This window comes from Mixophyes fleayi, chromosome 5, assembly GCF_038048845.1.
Source record: "Mixophyes fleayi isolate aMixFle1 chromosome 5, aMixFle1.hap1, whole genome shotgun sequence".
Classification (NCBI taxonomy): domain Eukaryota; kingdom Metazoa; phylum Chordata; class Amphibia; order Anura; family Limnodynastidae; genus Mixophyes; species Mixophyes fleayi.
The window spans coordinates 16839382-16862519 of record NC_134406.1 but is presented as its reverse complement, the minus strand read 5'-3'; the positions used below and the strand labels follow the sequence as shown (position 1 = coordinate 16862519).

At 41.9% G+C, this 23138-nt stretch overlaps 1 non-coding gene across 1 annotated transcript; it reads right to left on the bottom strand.

Annotated features, from left to right (window-relative positions):
* Positions 1 to 21443: 21443 nt before the first annotated feature.
* On the bottom strand, positions 21444 to 21551 carry LOC142159716 (U6 spliceosomal RNA). The gene has a single exon (XR_012692977.1). It is a non-coding gene; the product is annotated as a U6 spliceosomal RNA (small nuclear RNA).
* Positions 21552 to 23138: the final 1587 nt, after the last annotated feature.

Here is a 23138-nt window from a genome sequence, read left to right as displayed (position 1 = left end):
GCTGGCACCAATCCTGATGGTAGTGTTCCCAGTACGTCAAGCCGATGTAAAAAAACTCGCACCCCAAAAAAATGTACCGTGTTGAAGCGAAAAAGAAGTGTAACTGAGGAAAAGTTAACTGCCGATAAAAAAAAAATTGCCAACATCTCATTCTACACACGCAGTAACAAAGAAAGAATGAGGCCTTCGCCTTTCTCTATTACTGCCAGATCTAAAAATATTACTGAGCCTTCTTCTTGTAAGGTCACTCGTGAGCAAGCAAGACCAAGTAATTTGGAGTCTAAAAGTGGTGCACAACTACTGTTACGTGGGAAAGCAGAGCTGCAAGATGACAGTAAGGCATTAGAGGATAATGTGTGCTCTGAATCAGAAATGACACCAATCCCTGTGGAGAGTCCATCCACCAGTGGGATGTCTAATCGTGAGCATTCTGTTAGTGCCAGTGTACCCATAAAGAGGGACCCTTTCAGCAGTTCTGCTGATGTGTACCTGAACAGCCCGAGTGTAGCCGGTGATACACTAATTGAGGATGCCACTTTGGAATTAGAAGAGGACGAGGGGGAGATTTGTGTAGGCGACGTGGGCGCTAATGATGATGTTGATGATTATGATGCAGACAGATACCAAATTGCCTTTCTCAATTTCTATTATTTTTTATATTGTTCAGTCTATGCAGGCTGCTTCTTTTCTATTTAACTACAAGAGGGGGGGGGGGGGCTATAGAGACAGAAACCAAACCGCCTTTGTCCATTTCTTTATATATTTAACTATAAGTGTAATATATACCCAAAGACGAATGCTGCATTGCCAATAGGCTAAGATGGAGAGGAAGACAATCAGGTTTGTGTGCAGAATTAAGGACGGCCTACCAGGGATAAAACTGTTTTCTTCCTAATTTATTAGCTTTAAAATTGCCTTACTTATCCAAGAAACAGGTGGAGCACTAAATTAGGTTATTTTATGCCCAAAAACATTGATTTTTAAACAAAATTACAAAACAAAACCAAACAAAACCAAAACACTCAATGGCGGTTTGGCAAAACCAAAACCAAAACACGACGGTAATCCAGATCCAAAACTAAAACCAAAACACAGGGGTCAGTGAGCATCTCTAATTTAAACTAAATACATGAACAACCACAAAACGGAATCAGGTGGGACATTGTCTGTATTCTGTGTCTTTACTAATAGGTTGCCTTATTATTCAGCCAGTGATGGACTTAAAAAAATGGCAGCATCCAAGGATCAACTTATAAATACTTCTGAGTAATCACAGCTGCTTAGACTTCCAGCGAAACGGAAGACAGTACGGTTCACCCTGTCCAGCAGGACATTAAACATGTTTCCAGGGTTAGTTACCTAAGTGTCTCTCCTGCTGGCTCCCACCTGTCGTGTCAGTGGCCCATTATAGAATACCTAGATTGTGTCACCCTTCTGTCATACGTCTGGCATTATTCTGTTTCAGTGGGATCACGGCTCTCTACGTTTATTTACCGAATCTATAAAAGGATAGGCGAACTAGTGCTGAGCACCGCTTGTCCTTACTTCCAAATTTGGCTGCAAGGTGCATGGGAGCAGGTATCGGTTACATGTTCCAAGTGCTGAGGAATCCTGGCTGAGTAATGAACTAAGAGCGGCTGCTGGTCTGTGCACACAGATAACCCCTAGCTGCTGTCACTGCAGGGGGGGGGGTTCAGCATTCCTCTGGGGGGGCTGTGATCTCAGTAAGAGGAATTACTGTAAATAGAAAAGACTTGACCTTACTACTGTAAGCTCTGCACATTGTGGACGTAACACACACACACACACACACACACACACACACACACACACACACACACACACACACACACACACACACACACACACACACACACACACACACACACACACACACACACACACCAGCTAAAGGCTGCACATTTGCACCCGGACAGACCAATGCAACGGGCTCAAATGCAATTTTTTTTGCATGCAGGGAAATTATTACCTGTTGCTTATAGGACACAAATACCGGACAGCTCAATTTTACAACTGCAGTTTGGAGTTCAAGCTAGGATGACCCCCCCCCCCCACACCCGTCCTGACTCTAAATCTGTCAGTATATTTTAAATTTGCCCCCCCCCCCCTCCTGCTGAGATTTATGATTTTGCCATGATGCAAAATTGCGCCTTCCAGTTGGATTTATTCCTAACACTATACTCTGCCCAAAGTGTTGAAGGATTCTTTGATATACTGTATATAAAGGTGAGTGCGGTTAAGCTAAGTTAAATATCCTGAGCACAGATGAGGTGACTGTCAGTCCAATGCTGTTATTTTGTATATAATGCAGACATTTTTTTTGTTAAAGAAGATGGTCAGACATACTACAGAGCTCTCTCCCCCTCTCTTCCCAATTTGCACCTATAGGGAGTGACAGACCCCCTTATACAACGGCTGGTTTTGCCCCTAGAGCTGTCTGAAGAATTTGACATATCACTGTTGGGGACACCTCTGTCTGGAGAACTGTAGGAACGTAAACGTCGATTTTGTGCGTATAATCCGCAAATATGATCTGCGTATGCCCAGACCCGGACCGTACGCGACTAAATACAGCAACATTATGTTTTTCATCGTACGCAAAGGACACTTACTACAGCCTATGATTTCTGGGAGGGACCGGGGTGGAGAAGGGGTGATCACCTGTATTCAATGTACTTACTGTACACGCAGCCATGTCAGAATAAAGCTCTGGGCATCTCAAAGGTACTTGTTTTTTCTGCCGTACCTCTTGCTCCAGCAACAGGTCTAGTCTAAGTCCCAGTCTCCTATGCATGCTATAACATGTGTTTGTAGTCAGGAGCAACAATAAAAATATATTTTATGTTCAATAGACCTGAAGATCATCCTAATAAATGTATTTCATGGAAAAAGAAAGAACTTTTTTTTTTTTTAAAACTGTTTTATCATTAATGGTTATATCATTAAGAGATGAGCTTACTTGAATTTTTTTCGAATGTAAATTCCACAGTATTGGACGTATCCTGCAGTGTGTAGTATAGCAAACCAGACCTACTCCCGTATTAATCAGTGCATGTGTCTTCATATCCATTCCTTGTTGAATTCGGGCGTGCGTATACCCAAATTCTGTGCGTTTAAATAAAAAGACTCTTTGCGCTCATCGGGCCTGAGTCATTAAGGAAAGTAAGGTAAAAAAAGGAGTAATCTTTCTCCGGGACAAACCATGACACAATGCAAGGGGTGCAAATTAGTTTATTATTTTGCACATAAGTTAAATACTGAGTGTTTTTTCATGTAACACACAAATACTGGATAGCTTTATTTTTACATTGAAATGTAAAGTTGATCTAGGACATGTCCTACCCCAACTATAAATATGTCCCCACATTTTAAATTTACTTCCCCCTCCAATGTAACATGGTTTTGCCCAGGTGCAAAGTTACTTCTTTTTTATGCTTTGCTCTCCTTAATAACTCAGGACCTACATTTTAGTCGTGATATGAAGAATTCGTCCAAATGCAAAACAATCAGGCACATCATGGGTTAACCAAAATCGTGAACTCCTGCAAGATCCTGGAATCTGAGTTAGCCCCAGGAAGAAGCACAAGTTAGTTGCCCGTGGCGCAGGAGCATAACCTCCAATGTTTACAGTAATACAGGATTACTGGAAAGAATGCAGTGGTAACGCATGATGAGCTGGTGTTACACTAAACGTTGTCATCAATACCCCCCCCTGCCCCCCCATGAGCGCCCGAACACAAATCTCCACTATGCAAGCTCAGGAGTGCAATTTACTAAGAGAATCACATGGCTAAAATAAAGTTGTTAATGTTAGAGATTCCTTTAGGGGATGGAAAAACTAAACTGGCCTAAACATCAAACGTATCCTAATTCCCCTCCCCAAGCAAATCCCCTAATATTAATAACACCCCAAAGCGTATATGAAAAACCTTAACTAAATTCCGGCCCTATGTGAGATCCTTAATGTAACCTCTATCAACTTTATTTGAAAACATAACATTTTCTTTTAAAATGACAGTTGGTAACTCTCTGGAGCCCCTAGAATGCCTCTAGTAGGCAGGGTGGGGATACCCTACTTGCCATCTTGCATGTAGCAGTCGGCAGCAGAGCAATTACGGCAATATTAGAAAAACCTCTCTCTTAGATGCTTAAATCCCTCTAACCGCTTAGTGATGTTATGAATAACAGTGGCAGAAGCTTCACAGCTCAAACAGGGTTGAGAATGTAGAATACAAGAACTCAGACTGGAAAAGCTTTTGTCTGTTTCCATTAAATGCTAACTACAGCATAAATGAGACTCAGTGTAGCAGACTGGTGTGCTTACCGGCTCTGTTTTTATTCCAAAATATTTTTATTGAGGCTTTGAAAAGACATAGAACAACAGGTATATGCAAATAATTGACACAATATTAATTATTATTATTATTATTATTATTATTAATAATATTTATTTATATTGTGCCAACATATTCTGTAGCACTTTACAATGGCCTGGTTAAAACTTATCCTTCTGGATCTGAGTATGATCTGGTTATTGTTGTTAGAATGTTTTCTATTCTGCAATCTATCTGTCTACACCAGGGTTTCCCAAACCCAGTCCTCAGGGCTCCCTAACAGTGCAGGTTTTCCATATCTCCTTGCTGGAGCACAGGTGTAGTCATTACTGACTGACACATTGTAACAGATCCACAGGTGGTCCTAATTATGTCACATGTGATCTGGAAAACCTGCACTGTTGGGGAGCCCTGAGGACTGGGTTTGGGAAATCCTGGTCTACATACAAGTAATGTATACCCATATCCAGTATCATGAGATCCGTTCGTCGTACGTGCGTAATAGTTATATCTGTTTTTTTTTGAAACGCAAGTAGGGTTCACATTGCTTTTAAAGATGAATCAGACCCATAGTCTGTATCGTATATCAAACCATTAGATACACTCTCTAGTAGTGTACCTAACATGTACCTTTTCTGCAGCTTTTCGCTATGCAGGGGGCGGGGTGTACGCTGCGTCATTTGTCCGATGTCAGCGATTTCAACTGAGCAGAGCAACTCCATTGAAACCCGGTGACATAGGCTTTGGGGGCAGCATTGTTTAGTCCCCACCATCTATACATTGAAAAGCTGGAAAAATAAGGTACATGTTAGATTTGCTTTACTAAAGAGTGTATCTAAACAACAGTTAAACATACTGTAGGATAGGGGATCATATTTGTAAAATAAGACCCTATGGGGCTTTTGGGTACATTTAACCCCAATATAAAAGAAGTTTGAAAAAGTTTGAATACCTTTTAAAAATCAGAATGACATTTAAAGGGGTCATGCTTGCGACTTGTCCCCCCTGATTTTGAACGCAGCTGTATACTATGCAAAAACTTATATGTATCTAAAATGTATGTTTGAGAAATTAAAACACCACTTACAAAATTATTTTCTCAGATGCTAAGTTGGTGCATTTGAGAGGCAGTTAAAAAAAACTTGCTTGGGGTCAAGGTCTGAATATGACCTTCACAAGGTCAATGTGACTCCCAGATGCTACTGAATGTAAGCTGGCTATTCCCCCCCCCCCCCCCCCCCCCCAATTACAGATCTTACATTAGTTTCCATAAACAAGTCCTTATAGTTTTTCCTGCGTGAGATGAAAGCCCTTCTTAATGTCAGGTACGGACCCCCGCCAGATGACAGCTGAGACACATCACAGGGCCACTGTTTTCCTGCTAGGTTCCTGGATGACAAATGACAATGGGGGGTTTGAGCTGCAGTGTCAATGAACTTGTACATTCATCTGATACCAGAGGGGAGGATAAGTAACTGCTCCTTCCTGCTCTGTAACAGAAGATATCCGGCTGGGTGACCTCTGTGTTACTAATGTAACTCTGACTGCATGGGAACTGTCCTTCAGGAAACGTTTTATCCTACAGTAACGACCTCTATCCTCTGTTTCCTGCTAATTAACCATTGCACACAAGGTCCCGTTCATCATGTAACTAAAGACCATGTCAACATTTTATGATATCTCTGTATTCAGAGTCCTGTAGTAGGGCATTTATTTAAAATACGTTGATAAGGCTGATTTTCTATCATTGCTTGTTGCTTAGATAGAAAATCACCTATCGCTGCAATCATCATCACCATTTATTTATATAGCGTCACAAATTCCGCAGCGCTGTACAGAGAACTCATTCACATCAGTCCCTGCCCCATTGGAGCTTACAGTCTAAATTCCCTAACAGACACAGACACAGACACACAGACTGGGGTCAATTTGTTAGCAGCCAATTAACCTACCAGTATGTTTTTGTAGTGTGGGAGGAAACCGGAGCACCCGGAGGAAACCCACGCAAACACAGGGAGAACATACAAACTCCACACAGATAAGGCCATGGTCGGGAATTGAACTCATGACCCCAGTGCTGTAAGGCAGAAGTGCTAACCACTGAGCCACCGTGCTGCCCTAGTCAGAGCAGGATTAAGGCTCCGGGGCGCCCGGGACAGGTAAGACAGGGATAATCATATTGTATAATATGGCTAATATTTATACTTGCCAACTCAGGGAATCTCATAATTATTTTGCCCCGACCACATGACGCAAACGCATCATTTTATCATGGGTGGGCCAATGATACAATTCCTTGAGAATCGCATCATGGAGGTTCCGAATCCTGCCCACATCGCGAGGAAATGGGCAGATGCGGGAGAATGCCATACTCTCCCCAGTGTCCGGGAGACCTACCTGGAATTCGGGAGTCTCCTGGACATTATAAGAGAGTGTGCATGTATGCTAATATTTTAGACAAATACACAAGCACAATTGTGTCCACTGTTAGGTACACGCAGCTCTGCCTTCACAAGCAGTATCATGTGAGGTGGGACATACATCCCAACTGTTCTTGTTCTTGACTAAGCAAGACACCCCCCCCCCCCCCCCACCAGATTCACACAGTTGGCAGACTGTTCACACAGACTCTACTACCTGTTCTTGTCACTTTCACCACCTGTGGCTGCTGTGTCTTTAGCTGCTGCTTGTCTGGATCCTGGAATGTTGGGGGCCCTATTTGGAGAAAAAAATGGGTACATGAGATTTAGAAAACTCCAACCAGCCCCGATGTTAAATTAATAGCACCCACGTTTTATAATTAGGCCTCTCTCCAGCCCCAACATTAAAATAATAGTATTCACATTTAATAATAGAACTATTTTCCAACCAGCATTGACATTAAAAGAATAGTACTCCCATTTAATAAATAAAACTATTTATCCCCCCCTAAACAGCCCCAGCAATAACTTAATAGCATTTACATTTAATAAATATACCTATTTCCCACAACCATCCCGATATTAAATAATTGATATTCACATTTAATAAATAGCCCTCCTCCCTAAACTCAGCCCCATATTTAATTAATAGTCCCCAAACCACCCCAGCATTAAATTAAAGGTCTTATGTTAAATTAATAGGCCCCACTATTAAATTTCATAGCCCCAACATCACCCCACAAATAAAACAGCACCCTTTAAATAATTAGTCCCCCCACACACTCCACCATTAAATGAATAACCATAAATTTTAAAAGTATTCACAGTTAAAAAAAATGTTTATTTAAATAATAAAGCGTTTTTGAAAGTAATTTTCCTCTAATTATCACCATCTTGAAATATACCAATGTGATACTTGTTAAATAAGTTTTTTGAGACCTGGTGAATCTTATCGTTTTTCGCGAGAGATAAGGCTCTGCGCTCTTTAATAAATACCCCCCCCCCCTCCTTTATCAGTGGGTATATACTGAATCTGCCATACCTTTTGCAATCACAAATTCATCATCTCTGGACACCCACAAATGTTTGACTGATCTGTTAAATAATCAGAGCAGTGAATGCGATATAACAGTCTAACCTACTGCTAACTACATTTACATATCTAATAACATAAAAACACTATTTTAGACTTTAATTCACACGTGTCACTTCTTATGAGAACATGACGCGTAATCTTTCTTTTCTGCATGGTCTGAAATAGTAATGTGGGCAGATGGGTGTGCTAATGAAATAAATACAGGTATAAAAAGAACTGAACATAATCACTTCTCATATTTCTGTGTTTGATTCTAACTGATGAGACCTTATAACCAAGAATAATAAATATATACATTTATCAGATTTGCTGTTTCCAGTTTTTAAAATAATATACAGTTCATGCCCCAGTTTGTGTTTTTTAAGGGACCAGGCAAAGTTAGTGTTAAAAAAACAGAAAAGTGAAATATGAGGACTTCGTAGAATAAGGGACCTGTTTAAGAGAGAGAGAAAAGGGCTTCTCTCTATTTACCAAAGGGCCACTATTAGCTATTTATTCGCTGGGGCGAAGGCTACCCCATGCAAATCGGTTAACTCTAAATGGGTCCCACAAAGTCAAATCTTGCAAACTTTGTGAAGCATTTGAAACTTTAACTTATATATTTGTGAGTTTTAATAGTAACTCTTTTGGAACTTATATCTTAAGTTTAGTGATCTTTTAGAGACTTCAGATAAACACTTTTACGCGCGTTTCATGAAATGCAAAACGCATTAACCTAATCTGCCTCTCATCTCATATTTACTGAAGAAACAAGCCACATGTGATTGTATGACGTCAATTACACCTCTGTTGTTTTATTTTCAATACAGAGGGTGTCTGTTACACGCCGGGCAATCGGGCTGTACACCCGATCCCCAGCACTCATACCAGTCGTCCGCAGAGCTGACACTCTACTCCAGCGCAAACCTCTCCATTCCAGTGAAACCTGCTGACTACAGGCCTGACGCTTCCTAAGTGTTTCTACCGCTACCCTAGTGGCAACCAGTCGTTCGCAGAGCTGACTCTCTTTTACAGCGCTACACCTCCATTCCTGTATAATCTGCTGACTACAGAGCTGACACTTCCTAGTGTTCTGCCGCCATTCCAGTGGTAACTTGTTGTCTGCAGAGCTGACACCTCAGTCTGTCTCCCTCCGCCACTCCTGAGGCGTCCGCCAATCTCTCCTGCTCTACTCAACAAGTTGTCTGCCATCGCTAGCTGCCATTTCATCATCGCTAGCTCCAGAAGACCCCACTGATTGTGAATATGGGAACGTCCCATAGAATCTGTAAACACTAAACAGATTTGATACATCCTGTTTTACAACTTATCTCCATCCCACGCAGGGAAAATAAGTGCATTAAAAATGGTCAAACTCTTTACAAACAAGTAAGTGAGTGTCAGCCTTGTTGAGAGGTACAACACCAGCCTGGATCAATGTGTTTTATCTAGAAACAAAACATATACCAGGACTTTGTGCTGCCATAGACATCATAGAGATTACACAATTACCAGGAAAGCCTAGAAGTGGCTGTTGTGACAACTGATCCAAAAACAGGGCTGTAATGTTTATATTTGACTCCTGCCTCAGCAGTTCTAGAACGTAGCGAAGTCACAAACTGATCTAAATTAGGCAGGTAAGGTAAACAGAGCTCTCTATTCACCGCAAACCAGAACAAACAATTTGTATCCACGTCAGGGACAAGATGGGCGAGGGCATAATATTGGCAGAGTGAGGACTCTCTCCATGCAGATATGTTAGTGTTAACAAAATAATAATAATAATATTAAACAAGTTGGATGTATTGTAGCGCCTGCGGAAAATGACAGTACACACAGATGTTATCACGATGCAACCACAGGGACATCCACAAAAGAGCTCCGGGTGGGGGTGTATCGATTATCCTTGAAGCCTTTTATAGATTGTCCTTGCAGGGATTCCGCAACCTCTTGCAGTATTCCGATCTTCCTTTCATAACCGTGATCCGCAATACCCAGTAGGGAACAGAACACAAGACACACACAGACAAACCGACACAAAGACAGAGACCCCTCACCAGAAAAGCCAATTTTCATGATTGCTGTGTACTCTGTCAGCAGCAGAGAGGACCCCTCCCCACAAGGCTGACTGACCCTGATCTATATTGCGTATCCCACGCCAGCCTAGCAACAACAAAGCTCTAACAACAGCACTGAGAGTTCAATAGGGGCTTTATCCTCTTCATTTAAATATATCATACAGGTGGTATAGGGGGGAGATTTAAATGCTGGTGATATGGCGTGCAGACATCACAGCGATGTCCGCTGCGCACATTGATGGACATTGCAGTAGGGCAGCACGGTGGCTAAGTGGTTAGCACGTCTGCCTCACAGCACTGGGGTCATGAGTTCAATTCCCAACCATGGCCTTATCTGTGTGGAGTTTGTATGTTCTCCCCGTGGGTTTCCTCCGGGTGCTCCGGTTTCCTCCCACACTCCAAAAACATACTGGTAGGTTAATTGGCTGCTAACAAGTTGACCCTAGTCTGTCTGTGTGTGTGTTAAAGAATTTAGACTGAGAGACTACAGCCAATCCGTTCTCCAAACTGTCTTGGCCATGACCATAGTCCGTACATTTTGCCAACAGAAAATAAAATGGTATTGTTGGGGGTTTATGGTTAAAAAACCTTTTCAGCTTGACCTGCATAAGTACCCTACCTGAAAAATATCACTGACTTATTTTGCTATTATTTAGCGCTATCCGTGTGTTTTAGACACTTGGCCCCGTGCGGCTGCTACAGACTTAGCCTTATGTCGCAATAAAATCAATTTTGACACCTCTAATTCCAGACTGTGTGTAAGTGACTCTGTTCACAGAAACTCCTGAGTTGCAGATATCATTCTCTCCTTGAAACTCTGGGTGATACATACATATCAGCACGTGTGCGCTGATTAAGCAAACATGTACATCTCTCAGAAATAAAGGCTGAGGGTGACACTAGGCGAGTGCTATATACACCTGGATTCAGCCTAGAAAATGTTTCTCACCCCTGGTTGACGATGACATGAAAATAGAAGATACTCCATGAATTATTAGCGAAAAAGTTTCACATTCTTTAAGCTAATATTTTTTTTTTTGTATTTTTTTTTTTTTATCCCCACTTGCGCAAAACTACAGATTAGGAAAGGATTAACTAGTAACAGGCTGGCGGAGATATTACACATAGCGTTGGCTGGAGACCAAGGAATGCAATAGCTGACATTGCCTAACAAGTCAATTATAGCTCAGGGCTCTGCTGTGTATGGCCCCAGCCTGTGACAGCAGGTCCCCGGGCAGACAAAGGTATAGTTGTCCATAAACCAAAGCTGTTCTGCTGAGAGTGCTGGAAAGAAATAGTATCTAACTGTGCAATAGCGATTTCCCAACAGTCAAAGTACGGTCGGCAACTGGTGCTGGATTAGATGGCACCAGAGATGTCAATTAGCAAATCTCACTTCTTTTGATTTCAATGGGACTGTTGTAATACCAGGCACTAATTTTACCTTTGGGTGCATGCGGTATATAGCTAAAAGCATATAGGTTATTTCACAGCTAGAGATATTGTTCATTTACATTGAAGAACAGAAAGTAGCTCATGTGACATGATATAGGCCGCATGGCCTACTAAATTTGCTGTCCATAGCAGAGTAAAATCATAGTAGGATAATGGGTAGAGAACTGGAATACAACTTAATAATGAATAACCCATCAATATTAAATACTTCTTCTATATCACACATCTCACCAGTTTCGCCCCGTGTGGTTCACTGTGTGCTTTGGTTTCCCTTGATTACCGATATCTGCTGTTCAGCCTGGCGTTCCTCTATCAGCGGACGTCATCTTGCCTATTGGTCTGCGCATGCGTTTCCCTGGGAACCTTCGAAACCTCTTCTCCGCACTGATTGGATCATCTGCAGCCAGTTCCCTTTATAAGGGCCCTCCTCCCTTTAATGGGTGTCAGATCATCAGGTCTCTCTACCTGAAAGGAAGCATTCCCTCTGAGGCCTGTTGTTCCTGATATTGTGGATGGTGCAGCTTATTGGTATTTAGAACTCCTGTGCTGCTCACTGCTTCCCAGCAATTACCTGTGCAGCTCATCTCTACACAGCAATACCTGTGCAGCTAATCTCTACACAGCAATACCTGTGCAGCTCATCTCTACACAGCAATACCTGTGCAGCTCATCTCTACACAGCAAATACCTGTGCAGCTCATCTCTACACAGCAAATACCTGTGCAGCTCATCTCTACACAGCAAATACCTGTGCAGCTCATCTCTACACAGCAATACCTGTGCAGCTCAGAATACCTCTGCTGCTTACTGCTTCTCAGCAACTACCTGTACTGCTCACCACTCCTCAGAATACCTCTGCTGCTTACTGCTTCCCAGTAGTACCTGTGCAGCTCATCTCTACACAGCAATACCTGTGCAGCTCAGAATACCTCTGCTGCTTACTGCTTCTCAGCAACTACCTGTACTGCTCACCACTCCTCAGAATACCTCTGCTGCTTACTGCTTCCCAGTAGTACCTGTGCAGATCATTGCTTCCCAGCATTACCGCCGCAGACCATCGCTCCTCACTGATCCTGTTCCAGCGTTATAAAACCTGTGTGAATCTAGGTGCTATTGCTCTCTGCAGCTCATCGCTTCACCGCCATATTGGTTGAGCTTCCCTTACAATCAAGAAAGACCCACAGATTAACAGCAGAGCATCGCTCATCGTGGGTTCTGTTCCAGAGTTATAACACCTGCGTGGACCTCAGTGCTCCAGCTCTCTGCTGTGCATCTCTTCACCTCTACTATTGTTCTGGCTAAACAACTACTCAGTGGTTCTGCACATTCGCTGCTCTGCGCCCCCTAGAGGACCGTGGCCTGCGGTGGAGAGCAGCCAAGGCCATATTCCCTTGCGGGAATCCCTGGTGAACACCTCTCCACCGTTAGACTCCGCACCTCTCGGGGTAAGCGGTCACTCTAGCAGCAATCCGGACCATTCCCATAATCCGGCTCCAGTGACATTCTAGACATATTATCCCCAATTATAAAATCAGCCATGAGGAGACTTGCCCCTGCCTCCGATCTACATAGGCCACACCCCCGCTTATCCTGGACACAACCAGATCTGCATTGGCCCTGTCCATGAACAGACCTGGCCCACTTTAACCACTTTGAGCACTTTCACCATCACTCATCTATATCTTACACACGTACTTTGCTGTTTGCAGGTGACCCTGGACATCAGAGATCGACTGATTGATCGTAGAGCAGCAATCTCTGCTTCTGTTATCAGTGAGGGTTACCTCAGCTCACCCTCATGTTGGGGACTCTGTTTCTGATCATGAATAATTCAGAAAAGTATGTCAAAGGAAAAAAAAATGGGAACAATAACGAACTCACCCCATCACATACATTAACTTTAACTTCACACATATTGGATTTGATTCATTAACGAAAGGAAATTTTAAAAAAAAAATGAGTAACTTTTCACCTTGGCAAAACCATGGTGCATTGGACGGGGAGGTACATTTAAAATGTGGGGACAGATTTATAATTGGGGTAGGGCATGTCCTAGATCAACTTTAAGGGGTATATTTACTAAAACTAACTTAAAAATAATTTAACTGCAGTTTTGAAAAATTGGAGATGTTGCCTAAAGCAGCCAATCAGATTCTAGCTCTCATTTAGTACATTCTGCAAAATGACAGCTAGAGTCTGATTGGTTGCTATAGACAACATCTCCAATTTTTCAGACCTGCAGTTTAGTAAATATACCCCTAAATGTCAGTGTAAAAATAAAGCTATTAAGTATTTGTGTGATACATGAAAAAACAGCCAGTGTTTTCCTTACGTGCAAAATAATAAAATAATGTGCACCACTCGAATTGCAACATGGTTTTGCCAAGGTGCAAAGTTACTAATTTTTTTTTGCTTTACTTTCCTTAATGAATCAGGCCCATTAACTGTACTATTTTAAAAACAAAATGGAAACCTGCATTTTTGGTCATTTCACCAGCACATGTGCCTGTAAAATAACACACAAGTGGTATGAATTTTGCACTCTCTAAGAAGCATTCACTTTGCATTGTGTTCATTTTGATGTTGCCTGTAGCCCTTAGAAGTGCTAACACTCTGTACAATACAATGGAATTCTACTGAAATGTACAATACAATGGAATTCTACTGAAATGCTCATTAATTACATAGAACACTGTGCTACATGGAAGCCTTAAGACACGTTAATTATCGAGCTTCTAACCCTGTCTAAGAGGACAAAGTACAAAGTTTTGTCTACACTTTTAACTGAGTTGTTTTTCAATGCTTGTATATAAAAGCCCTTATTAGGCATTTCAGGGGGAAATTTACTGAGGTAAAGAAGGTTTACATGCGAATTGATGTGCGGCTGGTAGGCCGTGCGATTTAGACATCAGACCGCATGAATCAAATCCGCAAGTTCTAAAGCTGTAGTTTCTGTTTTGAGACTTTGCTGGGAAACAAAGTGGCCCATTTATCAAGAGGCGGTTTTTCATGTCAAACCGCCACTGAATAGTTGCCAGAAAAAAAATACAAGATTGTGACAGGCAGAAATGACCAGTAACGGTAATATCTGTGTTGTTCTAAAGAACAATGCAAGAAATTGAATCTACCCCATAGCGAATACCAGCTCAATGCTGACTAGCACTGGGCCGCTCCTGGTACCCCCTGGTCTTTGCGGTAAAATTGTCACTATAGGCTGCAAGCCTTTGTGGTACTACAAGTACCAGAAGGTACTGACAGCCCAGGAGTGTCACATTGATGCAAGTACCTACTAGTGCTAGCATTTGTAGTGCACAAGTGTGAACTATAAAACGTGCCCCTTTCTAATTTAATAAATATTACCCCCTTATAAATGAGAAATATTGTCCCTGTTAGAAATAATAAATTCATGGTCCCATAACTAATAAATGAATGTTAGCAGTCTAATACTTGCCTATAAACCTTCTTTCTTTCTTGGTCTGGTGTAATCCACAATGAGCGAAAACTCTACGCAATGAACGGATTGCTCCCGAGGAGTCTGCAGTGTTAAATGAATCATTCTCCAGTGAGCACGACCTCAGCCAATCGCAGATTGGCCCAATGCTATTTCATTTTTTTTGGGCTCTCCCTAGAGGAACACCTGACCAGGCACTTCACATAGCCAAATCACTATCTGGTTTTACATTGTGGTTTACCCTGAGCTGCATGTGGTTTAAAGTTTGAAAACCGCTACATATTGGGTGCAAAACCACACAATAACCCCTCCCTGAGTAAATCTACCCCTTCATCTGTTAATTGTGTTTGAAAGAGATTGAAGCATTGGGAGGAGTACAGAGAAAAGGGTCGCAGTTTTCAATTCTACAGTTTCAGAATGGTGGTAGTCAGCGTATCGATGCCGACTACCCCGACAAGACTTCCCCCGACATCTTCACAACATACGTCTCCTTCCCAACGCACTATAAATGATGACTGTTGTCAAATGCGACTTGAACCAATCGCGATGTAGGAAGGGGATAATGTAATTATACAGCGATGTACAATGTAGTGTACAAAGACTTCTACATTGTTTCTAAAAATGTCATATTTTTAGCTCTACGCGCATTCTCTACCTTTTATAAGGACGTTTTACATTGCATTTACAGATGCACATAGCACCCAATGTGGGAATGTTTACACATCGTGACAAAGCGGCATGTTTTACAGCACACATGTTAACACAGCACACGTTTATGCGTCTATCTAAGTCTACCTTTTACTAATTGTTACAAATACAGGGTCTGATGCATTGTTGAATGCAACTCATATGCATACATCTCGGGATCTGTAACTTACGGCCAGGGTCCGATTAAGGGTTCCGGCCGTCCTAGGCTATTACAGCTGTAGCGCCACCCCCCCCCCTCTACTACCCCCAATATAGGCGCATAGGAATACTCCTAAATATGAATACTCAGGAGTATTCTCCAGCATTCAAATTTAGACAGAATGTGCCGTTCTCTCTTCCCTGTTTGTGTTCTTCTCTCTTCCCTGCTCTTGCAGCTTTTTTGCTGTCCTTTAGCTGGCTTAGATCCTGTTTCGAAAATATGCAGCAATTGTATAATGCTAAATGTTAACAAACCCTGAATGATCAGGCTCTTTAGTCCAAACATAATAGTCAATTGTGGGCAGATAAAACTACCCCATAGCACAGACATATGTAGGCAATAAAATATATGAAAATTGTTGTCAAAGAGCTATAATCAAATACCATAGGCAAACGGAGGGGGGGGGGGGTTTCCTAGTGCCTGGAAACTCCTCTCTAAGCCTGAAGCACTGTATAATTGAGGTGGCTGGACCCTGCCCCCATTTCACACGGCTCTGCTTGAAGAGAGAGAGCTGCGTGCACCTAACAGTAGTCCACGCAGCATTGCCCATGTATATTATGGGGATAGGAAGAGTTGGAGAGCAGCCAAGCACTGTCTAATATTATAGTCATGCCCCCATGCATGCTGGTCTCGCCCACTGGTGGCGTGGTGTGGAAACCCCCCTCTACAAATCCTGCATTTGCCCCTGAATACATACCTCTATCAGCCCCACCTGACTAATATTTAACACTCTAGTGACCCTAGAGACCACAGAAAGCATCCTCATAAACGGCACAGAATAAAAGATCATGCCCTCCCAAAGCTGCTCTTTATTTTTCATCTACCCCCTTTAGGCATTTCAGCTGCCCCTTCAGCCACCCCCCTCAGCAATTTCATCAGCCCCCTTCTTCTACTCTCTTTAGCATTTTCACCTAACCCTTTAACGTTTTCACCTGCCCCCATGGCGTTTTCACATGAGAGATGTCTCACATGCCCCCTGAGAGTTCTCACATGACAGGCATGGCAGCGATCGCTGCTAAGCTCCCTGACAGTGCGGCCGCGGGCACTTCTTACTGTGGTCACGTGAGATGTGGAAGTCCTGATCTCACATGACCACAGAAGCAACCGCATAGACAGGCAGCTAGCAGCAATCGCTGCCAGATTGCCTGTCATGTAGTAGTGACAGTCGGGACCGCTCCTTTAGACCAGGGGTGGTCCCGATGACTCCAGCCCCGACAGCCATGAATAGGAAAAAGAAAAAAAAGGCATCTTGGCGACGCTGCGCTCCCCAGGCTCCAGCACCCCAGGGTGGAGCCTGATCAGCCTATTGGTTGATCAGGCCATGCATACGGAAGTCCTACTTACACCCACATAGGAATAAACAGAACCAGGCTGTAGGAGCAATAACCATTTGTCTTCACTTTTGCTATTAGTCTTCATATAATAAACAGATATAACCTTCCCTCTCGAGTATGCATTAAAGTATACCTCAAGTACCCCCATTACAGCGGGATAGTTCTGATTTTAGGGCTCTGTCCCGCTGTCTTGCCTGGGGACATGTTTGTCCCGTGGGTGGGAATGTTGGGATAAGGGAGGTATGTAATTGGCAGCTCTCTAGCACTGTTAAGCGTTAGTCATGCATTGACCACGCCCCTTTGTGATGTTGCCACGCCCTCTGCCCTGCTGCCAGGGACAGACCTTTCAGAACGTGTGATTAATCTGATTTACTTTGAATTATTAACAAACTCATAAAGCATAAGCACAAAATCCTAATAAATGGGCGATCAGTAAAGAAAGCACCCAGCAGCTTCAGAGGTGAAATCACCATTTCTTTACTTATAAAGTTCCAGTCACCATGTGACTCAGTGATGTCACTTGTTCCCAGTACATTGATAGGCTTATCATTGGTTCAACCTCTAAAATGGCTGCCTCCATTGTGTGTCAGTGATGGATCCAAATTAAGTCTATGGGCCTGAGTCATTAAGAAGAGCAAAGAAAAAGAAAGGAGTAACTTTGCACCTTGGCAAAACCATGTTACATTGGAGGGGGAGGTAAATTTTAAATGTGGGGACAGATTCATATTTGGGGTAGGGCATGTCCTAGATCAACTTTACATTTCAATATAAAAATAAAGCTACCAAGTATTTGTGTGCTACATGAAAAAGCAGCCAGTATTTAACTTATGTGCAAAATAATAAACTAATTTGCACCCCTTGCATTGTAACATGGTTTGTCCAGGAGCAAATATACTCCTTTTTATTGCTGTGCTCTCCTTACTGACTCAGGACCTATATTTTCATGTATTTTCTAATTCAGAATTTGATAAAACTAACAAATATTATACTTGTTGTCTCTTTATTTGAAATCTCTGATTTTAGATCTACTGTATTTTAAAAAATCATTAGTTTGACAATAAAATTACATTTTGTGTCACTGAGTATTTTGCAGTTTTCCAAATCATATTGTTTGGATTGCAATACAATCACAACAGAGTAACAAATTCATCAAAAGTGTAACATTAATGTGTAGTGTAGTCCAAGAAAAGAGAATTTACCAGTCTCTGGCATGAAAATTACGCTGTCAGTTATCAATGTTACAATGTTGCAACTATAAAATGTCAAGTTAACTTTATCCTCTGTTTTATGTTTAAAAAAATAACTGTTAACTGTACACTTGTAAATGTTATGATTGAACATAAATCTAAATCACTTTTGTTTGTCGTCTCCCTTTAAAAAAAGAATAAATCTTAAATATTTGAGCGTCTCACAGTCCAAGAAAGTGCAGATGTGTCTCAGTTATATATCGCTCTACCTTTAATAGGGGATATGCAGGAAATTGGCATGGAACGTTGTTATTTGGCTTTGCAAACGACACATGATTATGTAAGACATTGAACTGAGAACAGGATGTTTCCTCTCTCTGAGAAAGGAATTTCAGAGAGCGAAAGAGGCTAGATGGCAAATGTCAAATAGATAAAATACAAGGCTATGCATTTGGGAAAATAAAAAAATGATGTACATCTAAATAATTAGCAGAAAGGATTTATTAGTGATGACAGTCACAAAACCAATACCTCTTACTATAAAGATATTTCATCGTTAGAAAACCACAGCATAATTGCAGCGAGTTATAAACGATTCATTTATATAAAATAAAACATTGGTCATCAATTCCTAAATAATATTTTGTGGAGCAAGAGGAAATACATGGTGGAGCACGGTGGCACAATGGTCAGTAATGCTGCCGTACTGCACCATGTGACCAGTTTGCACGCTCTCCTCTGGTTTTCTCCTGCAGTCCAAAATAATCGGTTAATGTTATGTTTGTGTGGTAAAGAATTTAGACTGTAAGGTCCACGGGGACGGGGATAGGGATGTGAATTATTACAATTATTTATTTATATAATACTTCCTCCAAATAGGGCTCAAAGTAATTTACATTGTTGCAGATGGTGAGTCGGCCATCTTGGGCAGCTCAGCTGCCATTTTATGGAACCATTCACATCACCCCCTGCCTCATTGGAGCTTACAGTCTAAATTCCCTACCACACGCTCAAGGGTCCAACTTACCAGTACGTTTTTTTTTTTGGACTGTGTGGGAGGAAAACGGAATAACTGGAGGAAACCCAAACAAACAAAGGAAGATCATACAAACTCCATACAGATAGGGCCCTGATGGAGATCGAACCCATGACCTAAGTGCTGTGAGGCAGAAATGCTAACCACTGTGCCACTTTGCGGTCCAAACGTTCACTGTAATAATGCTGTGTAATATATGGGTGCTATATGAATAAAGGGCTATAATAATAATATAACTAGACTTTACTGCGAAAAGTCCATATAGTCTCTGGCCCACGTGGCAGAATTTGCAGGGCAGCAGTCCCTTAATTCATACAGGCCGTTTGTAATTTTTAAGTCTGTTTTCTTATGCAAAGGGCATATGTAGTGTTGCTGGGCTTAGAAAGGCATGCTGGGAAATACATACCTGGCTCAAAAAAACCTGGTTAGGTATTGTGACAGGATGGACCTCCTATGCCACCCTAACCGTATCTTGCTGGGGGCCGGCTGGGCTTGACTTGCCACCATCCCCTTTCCTAAATGCGCCCTTTAACTGCAGTAGGAGCGGGTTTTGCTGCTGCCATCACTAGGCTCCTTCACCAGCACCTAGAACCGCTTCCTTCTGGGTATCTCTCGCTGCTAGGGTACCTCCTTGATAGGCACCTGGGCTGGTACACCTGACCTCTTGCCTTCAGATCAGGGTTGCTGTGGATGGGTCCCCCTGGCCTCTCACAATGACCAGAGCTGCAGGGTAGCGGGCAAAGCGTTAGTACTGGATGCCGGGTCAGAACCTCAGAACAGCTGCATAGCAGATTAGATTTGTTCTAATCTGTAGGTCACAGGAATTACAGCAGGTAAGTAGGTGTCAAAGCAGGCTCTTGAAGCAGTGATGTTTTATTAGCTCAAGTGACCTAACAAGGACAGGTACATACACTAGTTTTTGGTACTAGATATCTCCAGATGTACAGATGGTGTAATGATACATGGTCATTTTTACACAGGTTTGGGAACAGACTGACAGGGGGTAAACCAGCCCTCTTTTCTGACCAGGCCCCCAAAAAGTCTGAAATATTTCATTCAAAGATTAACATCAGGATGTGAGATGTTCTTTAAACTTGGATTTTTTTTTTTGATTTTTTTTTTTTTTTTTTTTTTTCCATTAGGCGGGTCGAGAATTAGCTTAATTGTTTAAGTAAATACCAAGTAGTATATTCAAATAATTTATAGATATTTTGTTGGATCGAGAGTTCTAGCGACTCAATATAAGTGCCCCATTTCTTCTGAAATCTTTCTCCACCTTTTTCTATGTCTGGAAGAGTGGCTCTTCTGTTCAAATAAATAATATTCAAAATTTCAATTTTAAGCATCTCTAGAGATGGAGGCACTGGCGATGCCCAAAATCGCAGAATCAGTTTCTTTGCTACCATAACCAATACTGTCAGAGCAGGTAAAATCCCATAGCCGGGTAGGCATTCCTTCCAACTGTTGAAGTCAGCCAACAAGAGGGGTTCTGCGGCTAATGCCACCCCTGATTTAAATGTGTTGTTAATAAAATCAACAACTTTATACCAAAATTTCCTAATCTTCCTGCAGTTCCAGAATTTATGTAACCAGTCTGCTTTTTGAGATTTGCATTTTGGGCATAGTCCTGTCTCTCTCTCAACCATAAACCTACGTCTTGACTGTGGTATATATGCTCTATGAATCACCTTCAAGTGTATTTCCTGGAGATGAGCAGTAGATAAGGATTTCCAGATAAATTCAAAGTGCTGAGTTAAGGTGACTGGCTCATTTATACTAGAGGTGTCTTTTTGCCACGCCTTCACTGTTCGGTTCCAGGGGGTTATATTTTGTGTAGATAGTAGATCTGCATAAATATACCTAATTTTAAATTTGATATTTTTCAAAAAGGAGAGCAGACTTTCCAAACTATCTGGGTTTTCTTTAGATTTCCTCGGACCTAGGTTTGAGTTTGCATAATGTCTAAGTTGGAGATACATAAAAAAACTGAGAATTAGGGGTCCCTAGTTTTTCTCTTAATTGCTCAAAGGAATAAATCCTGCCACCCGGGTCAAAAATGTCCCTTATTGCCATTATTCCTTTATCACGCCATGCGAGATAGTTAATATTTTCTAAACTGGGCTGAAATGCAGGATTACCCCAGGTTAAAATATGGAACGCTTCACGAATTTGCGTGTTATCCTTGCGCAGGGGGCCATGCTAATCTTCTATGTATCGTTCCAATTTTAGTATATGTGCTGCCGAAGCGAGCACTAAACTTGGATTTTAAATGCAATTTATACTTAACAAAATTTACACTAATCTGTGATATCCTAAATCACATTGTTCAGAAGTTTCCTTTCACTTTAACAAGGCAGGATAACAGGTAACGACTCCCTGCTGTGCTTTTAGGCTAAAAAGATGTGCTGATCACTTCCCATGAAAAGAATTAATTAGCATGAGGCTTCCTTTAGAAAAGTTATGAAACCAAATCATGACATACTGTCTCAGAAGTTACAAATCAAATTTCCTCCATTTCCTCCATTTCCCCATTGTATCAGAAATCTGTACATTTCTGATACAGAAATATAGCACAGTATCATAAATCAGTACATTTGCAATGATATAAATTGGCACCTGTGCCACTAATTGAAATACATTTCTACAATAAATTGTTTGTACGTGATCCAGCCACAGCTATAATTGTTGATAGAATACATTTAGTTTATACTCAGGAGATGATAAGGAGGTCAGTGGGATGGAATTCAGCCAAGATGTCTGGGGCTGCACTTTAGACTATGGGGAAAATCCGTCAACGTGGCCCATCAGCATCATCATCGCCATTTATTTATATAGCGACACTAACTCCCCAGCGCTGTACAGAGAACTCATTGACATCAGTCCCTGCCCCATTGCTGCTTAGTCTAAATTCCTTAACACATACATAGACAGAGAGAGAGAGAGAGACTAGGGTCAATTTGTTAGTAGCCAATTAACCTACCAGTATGTTTTTGGAGTGTGGGAGGAAACCGGAGCACCCGGAGGAAACCCATGCAAACACGGGGAGAACATACAAACTCCACACAGATAAAGCCATAGTCAGGAATTGAACTCATGACCCCAGTGCTATAAGGCAGAAGTGCTAACCACTGAGCCACCGTGCTGCCCAACCACATTCCCATTTGGAAAGTTAATATAAGATACTCTTCAAACCGTCTCCGTGTAACAGCACGTTCTTTTAAAATAAACAAGCTTTGCTATTTTTCCATCACATCCCCCGTTAACAGGCCTGTGCGGGATCTACTGAGAGTGCCGACTAAACACCTTATCAGCTGAACTGATCCTCCTGACAACCTTCTGAGGCAGAGTGTGACTTTGTGGTGTCCAGTGGATACTGTGACGACAGGATCCATCTCACACACGACATGTGTGACTCTCGCACTGCAGAGGACTGTGGAATTGAATACGCAGGATCGTCGAGATTGAGTTGCTGGAGGTGACATCATGCAAACGCCAGTGACTGAAATAGGGCTGAGCAGAGATTACGGATGTTCAGGATAAAAATAAACAGTTCTGCACAGTTTATGGCTTGCTGAGCTTAATATTGAACCAACCTTGAGTGATATTGTTGCTCTTTAATTTATTCAACCGGAACACACAGTGATTATGCTTCAAAACAAACCTAACTTCCGACCTTCATAAATACATTTACTGATTTTACAGTATACTTTGTTTATAGGTCATGTCTCTGTATAATATCATGATCCACTGATACTATTGCTCTGTGCTGGAGGTCATATGTAACTTCTTCAATATAAAGTGTATATAGCCCTCTCGTCGGAGGCTACACTTGCCTCTTCT